A 10,613-nucleotide genomic window follows, 5' to 3' on the forward strand; every position below is an offset into this window, starting at 1 on the left:
AAAGCAAACCCTTGAAATTGAAAGCTTCTTCGAAAGTAGACAAGAACAAAGAGAAAGAAATTGGGAACTGTTTCACAGTTTCTGCAGTCCACAAAAAGCATTCAGGTGAACCAAATATAACGTTCAATGTACCATTCACAGCAACAATTTCGACGTCGGTATCATTTCTGATAGCTACAGCTGGTATTCCTAATTACCTAGGAACGAAACTTGGTCATCCATTAAATATTTTAATGGAGATATGACTTCTAACACGCTACTTCCACGAGGTCTTCCATAGAGAACATCAGATACGATCGGTAAACACTGAAAAGCCAGAGCCCAGGCTCATTTCCTCTCCAGTCTGTTTCTGTTTTTCTACGCTTTTGCTATTTTCAGCATCTTACATACTAAAGATACTTTCAGCTTCTTTCTCTCTTTCAATGATATCCTCTATTGCATTTTTTTGTGGGAATCGACTCTGGTGGGGATATCCCACATGCAATTTCTTCTGCTCGGACCTTTGCGTTGAAATTGGCTTTAATGTTTATTGAATGTCTCATTGCCCTCTTATCCTAGAGTCTATCAAAATGTAAAGAGGTCATTTGGTTAGCTCTATAGCAATTTTCGACCAATCACTTTCCACTTCTAATGGTCCTTGCTCTGTACCGAAAAGGTTCAAATCAATAAGATTTGTTTGCAGAGTACCTCATCTTGACCTTGATCAATAGGTCTCATAACCTATGTGTAGGGTAGCTTGTAAGAACACATTTGGAGGGCAATTTTGTGAACAAGTTATTCGCAAAACAATATTCCTTTGTTTAGAATAATCTCGTACCTTTTCTTTGTGCTAGGTACCTCGCTTGTACTTGGATTCATTTGATTTCGGAAGTGCTACGATTCTGAAACAATACAAATTTGTATCTCATAAGGGATATAATCGAAGAGCAAAGGTTCGCCAAATGTATCTTTGATTCTATTGAATTAATTAAATGTACCTATTTACACAAGTATTTTCTCAATTCTATATCTACTAGCTTCAAAGACTGTCATGTTCTACTACCATGAACGATCTCATTAATCACGGCTTTATTATTTAAATAAAATGAATAAATCACTTTTTATTTAAGTGTCTAGCCGTTCTAGCGCTTTCGCACTAATTGGGGACACTTTTCACTCACACGCACTACCACTACATTTAATATTCTATGCACACAACGCTCAACTCACATGTTGATTTTTATGGAGGGAGGAAACCGGAGAACCCGGAGAAAACCCTCGTAGCATAGAAGAGAACAACACATCAAACAAACTGGTGAGTTGACGCAGCTGACACCTTTGCACACTCCACAAGCAAGCCGAGCAGTCCATCCATTTTTTAGGCAGGAATATCTTAGCGTTCTGCAGTCGGTTTTGCAGTTGCAGCGTATGATCTCCAGCAGTGATGCATGGGCAGCAGGCAGGTCGGTGCGTATCAGGGATAGGTTTCCACCCTTCATTCCCATCCCAATTCTTGTGGCGGTAGATCAGTTCCTTTCCATTGCTGCACCTGATGACAGACTCTTAGGCTGTGAAAGCTCGCAGCAGCAGAAGGCGGTGGGGCTGCTGGTGAGGCACCAAGCCATGGGCACTTTGGGCTAATAATCAACCCAGCTGGGAATAGGTTTACTTTATTTTCTTTTGCATTTCTTGCATACGCCATTGCAGCAATCATCTTCACCCTCTCATGTCACTTGTGATAACTCTGCGGCTTGGGTTCAGCTGGGTCACAAGGGACTCGAAATTAGTCTATGTCTTGGCAAAACGGCCAAAATTACTACCAGTAATTCTTTTTGCCCAAAGTAAATACCGTAGGTTGCTATCGCTTTGAGTTACTGTCTTATGCTATCTCAGTAGCAGTGTCTCTAGATACTTGGATTGAATCTAATGAGGTTTGTTTTGCCTCATCTAGACAAATATGAATATTATTTTCAATCATCTCTTCTGAGGAAAGCAAGGGGAGTGATTGGAAATCAGTCATTGAGTAGTCATTGATCACATACTCCTGTGAGAGCTTCTGTTGGTAGGACAACGCACTTCCTTTAACTGCTTTACCAAATTTAGTAGGGACTGCTTGCAGCAAGGGGAGCTCTTGGACACTTGGAAGAATCGTAGCAATCGATGGTTTAGGCTAAAACTTTCCTTTGGCATCAAACTATAACTTTCTGCAGGACAATACAGGGTACTCTTTATATGAATTGCGTAGTTGGCACCAGCTTGAGGTTTTTTAACAAGCACATCTTGAATTTCTTTAGTGCATTTTTTTTTCTCGTTGTACACTCCACCTTTGAGGTAAACTAGTGCATGTTCGATCGTCTAGAACGGATTTCATTCGCAGTTGTTTACAGTGGGCTAGATAAAACATAAGCCCAACAGCATGCTGGCAGAATCCTCCCCCACCAGCCACACGAGAACATTTTCCTTCGATGAATAAGTGGCCTTTGAAAGACATTTTTATTGTCAATCGATGTGGGGGCTCATTTTCTTCATTTAACGGAAACATTTTCCCTTCACTAGTGATACGTCGTTTAGAGCATGTTGAACTGTGAAAAAAAATAATCAGAAATCAGAAAAATTCTGTGTCAAGTGTCAAGTGATCTATTGATTGCAAATGGCCTATTCTGGGTCACAACCAGCCGCGTCAGGTTAGTTTCCATGGCAAACATGATTCCAGATAATTGTATCATATCACCTTTATCCGTCTGAGCGCGTGATTCAACGTCATTATCCAAAAGCAAATTGCATAGTTAGAACATTTATTGAATTTTCTTTAGATACGATATCTTTGCGTATATTGAATGAACGGAAACACAATGCAAAATTCATAAAACAGTTAACATTCGTGATCTAAAGGAGGAAGTTTTTCATGAAGGAAAGGATAGTCGGCTGGCTTTGTTGGTGCAACATATTCGGCAGCTGGTGCTGGAATGATTTTGAAATCCCACAATAAGGCATGTGACTATGGTCATCACTGCGGGGAGGAAGTGGGAGTTTTTTCTTTACTTTTAGTTTCTTGTTGCACGTGGATGGGGACTCAGGGGACGTGGCTGTAAATTTTTGGATGAAAAAAAGTTTTTACCTTCCATTTTGAAAGCCTCTTTCTCTTTAAATTGAAAAAGTAGGCTAAGAATATGCTAATAAATCACTAAATTATCATTTGAAACTGTCTGTCCATAACTCATTGATAGTTATACAAGATCCTGATGAATAGACATGGATATTAGGGGTCTTTTTGGCTCCTCTTTCCCTCTGTACAAATCAAATATCCGAACCCGACGCCACAATTGTTGTTATTGAGCCCACCATTTTTTAAATGAAAAACCGCATATAGGCTGTCAATAACACAGGTAAAAGGTAAATGGACGTGGACGACATGTTGACGTGGACGTAATCGTAAGATTCATAATATTTTAATAAATATAAATACTATTTTACCTTCTTCATGTTGTCAAATAACTAATGCAATCTTTTATGGTCAGCTGTTACAATGATGAACTCAGCCTCGGTATACCCGTGCTTTTAATAGCTGATCGAGCTTGGCGAATCTAGTAGAAAAACTTGTTTCGTAGACTCTGCAGAAGCCAGCAAAATAATGGAGTACCTGTTACCACTTGAAATGGGAGCTATAGTCCTGAAGGTATGAAAAAATATTGCAGAAAATAAGGTATAGAGGAATTAAATCTCTTCATAGCAGAGGGCTAATAGCTGTAAACCTGCTGCTTGGGCCTATGAATGCAGGCAATTTTCCAGTGTTAACATAAATGTGTTGATTGAAAGTGGCATCTACTCCAAGAATGGAAAATTCAGAACCAGTACAATAATTTTCAATGTCTTTCAGCTGTCTGTCAGCTGGTGCACCAACAACTTCTTTTACAAAGCCATACTTGGACTTGCATTTACTCATTGCCTCAAGAAGAATGTCATGCTGGTTTGAAGAAGGTTTGAATCCAGAAGAAGAGCTTTGGGCATTTCTTATCTGTTTGACATTGCGTTGCATGATTCATGACTGATATACACCCCTATCAAATGCTTATTTCTTTGTTGTACAATTATGCAAAGTCGACGTCAAACAATTTCTGCTCTTTTACTTATTTTGAACTGAAAAAGCATTTGAAAAATCAGAACATAGAAAACCATTTGACTGCCCCTTAGTGACCCCATGTTTAGTCACTGTCTTCTAGAGTTTTTTCCCCATTTTTCAATGGTTTAAGTATGGCTCTCTACTGCCTATGTTGTGACTGCAATGAGATTAGGCAGCTGTTCTAATATTGAACTCATCTTCTCTTTGTTAGCTGATGGCTTCTTCCTGAAATCAATAGGTTTTTGAATTTTGAAAGCTTGTGTATAACTGATTGTCTAATAAGTGTCCATCCACCATAAACAATTTCCAACAGTAAGCTCACTCTCCAAGTTTTTAATTATTAGCCAATTTACTCCTTGGAAACGGTGTTTCATAAATAACATGCTCCCATGATATGCTGTTTAATGAGATGTACAGTGGTCCAATAGTTGGAACAGTAGACTGAAATGGAGTTGATGATAGCTATGTCGTTTTGTCGTCAACAATTGCAGCAGGGCTGTTTGAGACTTGGGTGTTATTGAAAACTTCATCACAAGATTGAAATGAATAGGAGTGGTCCTTTGGGGTATGAGATCGTAAGGGTGTCTGAGTTATGTTTTTTGTAGATACTGACACATATACTTTATACTTTATACTTTATTGATGAATAAAAGAATACAAAAAAGAAAAACTATATAACCTGCATATAGCTAAAGCTAGTCTAGGCAGTGTAATTCACAGAATATACACGTAGATTTACAAAGATGTCTTTATATGTTAATAATACTAAATAATCAGAGTACAAAGAGCTGAATAGGAAATGAAAAGTAGTTCACTGAGTAGAAAATGAAAAATAGCTCATTACAGATAGACGAACTTAAAAAGTTTGAAGATCTCAGTATCATAGCGATTAATATTAAGATCGTTTAATAAAACGGTTTTGATTTCCTTTTGGAAGTTTTTTTTGGGATAAACTCCTAATGAAAGGTGGTATTTGATTCCATAGACGTGCACCCACTCGCGAGAAGGAATCTTTTTGAGTGTTTAAACGTGAATATCTAGTGTAGAAATTATCACTGGCAGAAGATCTTGTTTCATAGGAGTGAATATCTTTTATGTAAGTAAAGAGTTTGCTAATATTACTGGGAATATAATCATATTTAACATCGTACATTAGCTGTGCTACTGAATAAAGATAAAGAGATTTGATTGGTAAAATTTCATGTTCAATGAATATCGGTATTGCACTTTGAATTGATTTCACGAAAAATATTGACCTTAGAGCGCGCTTCTGCAGAATGAGCAATTTATCAGTAAGCTTTTTGCAAGCTTGACCCCAGGTACATATTCCATATGTCAAGAGCGGCTGTAAAAGGGATTTATACATTTTGATTAGTACCAGACGATAATACCAACTTTAAATGTTCCAAATTATAGCACCTTAAATGCTCTGTTTGTTGGTCGTTTTTAAAAGAAAGATAAAAAGGGATAATCTAAAGGTCTGGGGAATAAAATTTTGCTTTTTGGACTAACTATTTCGGGATGGATCTGGAGAAAAAATATCTTCTCTCATGTGTTGGCATAAATAACATTTATTTTTCCTTTTAACAAATATTTTTTTAGTCACAAGTATAAACATAACATATTTTATGAAGACAAGTACATTTGTTATCAGCACCAAGCACACTAGGTCTGCTCATTTTACTCAGTAGCCTACTGCGTAGCTATATATATATATATATATATATAGCTCTTTCGCATATGATATGATAACGATAGCGGCGTCAATTTTATTTATCGTCCAGAGTCATTGAAGAGCATAGAGTATTCAGTAAAAAGTTGACTTTATATCATTCGAAGTGTAAGCATGGACGTAAAAGCTAACAAGAAAGCTATACTGGCAATGAAGATTTAAGAATGAACATTAACAATATTTTATATTTAATCCGCATGTGCGGGTAAACTGGCCAAGCTACAATGAACAAAATAAACTAAAACCCAGGACCTCGGGTAACTTACTGGTAGTTAAATACACTAACGTTCACAGAGCTGTCTGTATTTTTGTTATTTTATTCATTAGAGCTTGAGCTGGAATCAGCAATGGTATCTGCCCATTTTTAAATGGCCTTGGAATGCTGTACGGCAGCCTCAGTTGCTGCAGCTATCAATTCGCCATGTTCTAAACGAGCCGGGATCTGGGTTCGAGTTACGACCGCAAAGCATCTATGGATTGCTTGGAGGGACAGCCAGAGTCCAAACAATATGGCTGACAGTGTAAATGTAGATACTAAAATAGTAAAACTAACAGAAAGTGACATTCCTGGAGCGAAACTTCCAAGGGATTCTGTTGAGAAATGTAGTTGTGTTCAACTAAAGAGGTGGCTGCTTTGTAGAGGCGCAAAAACAACAGGAGTAAAGAAAGTTTTAGTCTCAAGGTTCGTATATGGCGTTACAATTTAACTTATAAGACTCGCATATCATACAGGCTAGATTTTCGAACTCCAATGCGGCATAAAGCCTCATTTCATTGATATGTCTTATTATTTCAAATTACAGAGTACAGGATTACATGAAACATAGTCTTGACGTTAAATACTTGCGTGATCCAGACGGTGGTGTAAACCTGCTACGAAAGAAGGCAAAACTTGGCGTCCTTGACCACCAAGAACCAGAGATCACGGAGACTTTCCCTAAAGAAGGATTCGAAGCCGATCTAAAGGGACTTCCAAAAATATCATTTGGAACTGTGTGGAGATTCATGATAGAGGGAGTAGAGTGCAAAAAGCAGCTCTCCACTGCAAAACCACTTCTAAAGGGCTTCAATTTCTTCAAATCTGGACATGTCCTTTACATTGGCCACTTACATGAAAACGGCAAACACTTTATCAAGAGTCAAGTTCTGCCATCAATGAAAAAAGACAAAGTCTACACATGTTTTTTAGTTATTAGCTCATTTGGCAAGATACTGAGGGCACACTGCAGATGCCCTGCTGGCATAGATGGCCGATGCAACCATGTTGCATCAACACTGTTTGCACTGGAACAACATTGTAAAGAAAGACAGAAGATAACAGTAGTAGACACAGATGATTCTTGTACGTCTAAACCCTGTAAGTGGAATGTCCCTCGAAAGAGAAAAGGCCCTGTACAGCCAATAGCTAAAATGAGTTTCGTGAAGCATGATTATGCAAAAGAAAAAAAGATACCCAAGCTTCATCACTCCAAGGAAAATTCAACCACAGAAAGTTGTCCAGACGAAAAAACTGCAAAAATGTTAGAAATGATGAAAGAGTATCAAAAGCTATCAGGGAATATTCTTGCCTGGACGCATATTCTGCCGCAAGAAGTAAAGAAGCCTGCCATTTCACCAGTAAAATGTCATCGTGTTTCAGCTAGAGAGTTGAAAGAAAAATTTGATAAAGTTAAGAGAAATCTTATGGTTGATGATTTGAAAGTGAAAGAAATTGAGAAACAAACTAGAGGTCAATCGAACATTGATTTGTGGCATCATCACAGACAACCAAGGATAACTGCTACGAAATGTTACCGAGTAGCTGTACAGAGAGAGAGCACATCTCCTACCAAGATTATCAGAGATGTACTTGGTTACAATAAAGGATTCCAAAGTAAATCAATGGAGGAAGGATTAAAGATGGAAGACCAGATTATCGATGATTACAAGCTTTTCAAGCAAACTCAAGGAGCTGAAGGCATCAAAATCTCTAAGTGTGGTTTTTTTGTTTCAAAAGATCATTGCTTCCTTGGTGCAAGCCCTGATGGTCTTGTATATGATCCATCAACTGATGATTCAGAAGGACTTATAGAAGTAAAGTATGTTCAGACATCAAAAGATGAAACACTAGAGATGGCATTAGTGCGCAAAGGCATTTGTAAACAAAACAATGACATTGTAGGATTAAATGAGAGACATAAATATTTTTACCAAGTACAACAGCAGATGTTTGTGGCAAAGAGAAAATGGACAGACTTTGTTGTAAAGGGTTCAAGCTGTAGTTCACTGTTTTGTGAAAGAGTAGTTTCTCAAGGGATCACTGGGAATCTATTTTGCCCAGGCTAGAATCATTTTTTAACAACTGGATTGTGCCAGAACTTGTATACCCAAGAGTTAAATTTGGAATTTCTAAGTTGGATGCTCGTTCACTTTAAAAACACTTTTAAAGCATTTTGTAAAGTAGAGTAAAAACACTAAAAGTGTGCAATACTTTTCTCTATTTTAGTACTAAATAATACCGATTTAATAATATAAAATTATATAATTCGCGCAATTTAGCTTAAATTAGTACTATAAAATGTTGCACACTTTAAATGTTTGTTTTTTATTATTTCTAAAGAGTTTTCAATGAAAAAAATCCATATTCATACTTGAATCTTTTTATAATCATAATTCTTTTTATTTGTCTATTTGTACATTAAGTGATGATGCTATAAACTATGATGTTGTAGAGTATTATTCACTGATTTATTTTGTTTGATCTAAGTAATAAATTTTGTTAGTGTTATAAACTGTTATATTGTCAATTGATTAATGGAGGGTGAAAATTAGATAGTGCACCCACTACAAATAGCATATCAGTTGCTATTGGAGAAAGAGTAATGGGAATTCTATGATCAAATATGTGCCAATTCTTCACTCTTTCCATTAATCTCTCAACGTGTACTCTTAGGCTTGCGACTGTCTTGTTGTGGTTGGTCTCTTCTTTTGAGAATTGTTTCTTTTTGTCCAAAAATGCTGGCCTTATTAGTTCTGCTCCCACAGAAGCTAATTCATCAGTGCAGTTGAAACCTTTGTCTGCCATAACTTTATCATGTGGTAGTAGTTTGCCCAAAAATCCACTTTGAGCTGTGATCTACTTGTCTGATGTTGAACCAGGAAATAGCTCACTAACAAAACACAAAGCACCACTGGGTGTGATGCCAAGCAAGGCCTTCATGGTCGTTCTGGACTTGTATGATGAATAGCAGGCAGATTGACAGTTAAGAGAAGATGGTTTCTCCATTTCAAACTCAGTACAGTCCACAATTACCACACAATCAGGGTAAAAAGACTTAAAAATGTCAGGCATGTACATTTTAATGACATCTCGTGGAGGTATGGTAATAAGTGGTTCAAACTCACTCCTCAAGAATCTAATCCAGGCATTAGTAACTTTAGATACTGTGGATCTTGACACATTAAAACGATGGGCAAGATCCTTCTCAAATAGTCCAAGTCTCAATCTCATTAATACTAATGTGAACTCTTGAAATTTGGTCAGACATCGAGGTCTTCCGACATTTCCACAACTGACCCTTTCATGTTCATATACAATGTTATTAGCAGAATCTTCAACCATCTTAAAACGAAGAAGCATTGCCTTGTAGTCAGGGAAACCCGTGTAAAAAGCAATGTCTTCATTTTTGTCTTTATATTTCTCAACATCAAATCGAATGTTTTGCAGAGAATATCTTAGTCTCTTTACTTCTTGTTCAAGCTTACAATTGGCCTGGAGCAGGGTTGTATTTTCATCGCTTAACTTCACATTTTCGTTTTGCAGCTTCTCCTTTTCTTCAGTCAGTTTAACAATGTCCTCTTTGTGTCTCTGTAAATCTTTCAGCAGCGGTTCAATGTCCAAGCTCGTAAGAGATGTTTGACTGGTCGTATTTGTTTGTGTTTCGATGGCAAGGACTTCGAACGTGTCGTTACGTTCGCCATCATGATCACGTCAGAGAAGCCTGACTTGAGTTTTCCTTTAGCTGCCTTCTCTGTCTCTTTTCTTCCTCGATTTCTTTAATTTTATCAAAACTGACTCTTTTAAGTTCTCTTCTTTTGATTTCTGGCTTTGTCCAGGGGAATATCGACGGCAAATGAGTGCGGCTTAGTTTCGCACCACCTTCAAAATGTTCTGAGCAGATCCGTGTACTTGTTGAGTTCAATTTCAGGCTATCATTCTTCAAAATAACTTTGTAGGATTTTCTAACAGCCTCATCTTTCGGTATCCTGTAGTAGTGTAAATGAGAAGCGCTTCTAAAGCTATTTGTACAGCCAGGAACACAGCAATTATAGTGAGACATCTCAACATTCCTATAACTGCTTTGTAAACATGGCGACTCTGTCCCTCCAAGCAATCCATAGATGCTTTGCGGTCGTAACTCGAACCCAGATCCCGGCTCGTTTAGAACATGGCGAATCCCGGCAGTGACTCCAAAACCCCTGAAAGCTTCTCCTTGTTGTTGCTCTTTCGAGTTCTAGAACAAAAATAGAAAATTATACCTTTGTCGACAGAACGTTTTGTTATATATTAATTTTAAAATTCAACTGATTAATTACATTATTACATTTTTTACTATACCTCTTCCGTTTTCTGGACCCAGTCTTTTCGTCTGGCTGCATTATTTTATCTAGGACATCAGTACGTGTTGCCAAGCCATCCGTACCACCTTGTGCATCAACAGAGAATCTCATATCGTTGCTGTCAATATCAAGACGAAGAGAAGCTGTGTTCTCGTTCTCTTCCGCGGAAGATTCAAGGTCGTC

General features: G+C 37.6%; 2 pseudogenes; one reads left to right on the forward strand and one right to left on the reverse strand.

Annotated features, from left to right (window-relative positions):
- The first annotated feature begins 6,325 nt into the window (after positions 1–6,325).
- LOC116302071 (uncharacterized) lies at positions 6,326–8,245 on the forward strand (annotated as a pseudogene).
- A 368-nt stretch (positions 8,246–8,613) lies between these two features.
- Positions 8,614–10,189, reverse strand: LOC148907795 (uncharacterized; annotated as a pseudogene).
- Positions 10,190–10,613: the final 424 nt, after the last annotated feature.

This window comes from Actinia tenebrosa, unplaced genomic scaffold, assembly GCF_029948245.1.
Source record: "Actinia tenebrosa isolate PJP-AT-01 unplaced genomic scaffold, QUT_ActTen_1.0 PGA_scaffold3__52_contigs__length_22856419, whole genome shotgun sequence".
Taxonomy (NCBI): Eukaryota; Metazoa; Cnidaria; class Anthozoa; order Actiniaria; family Actiniidae; genus Actinia; species Actinia tenebrosa.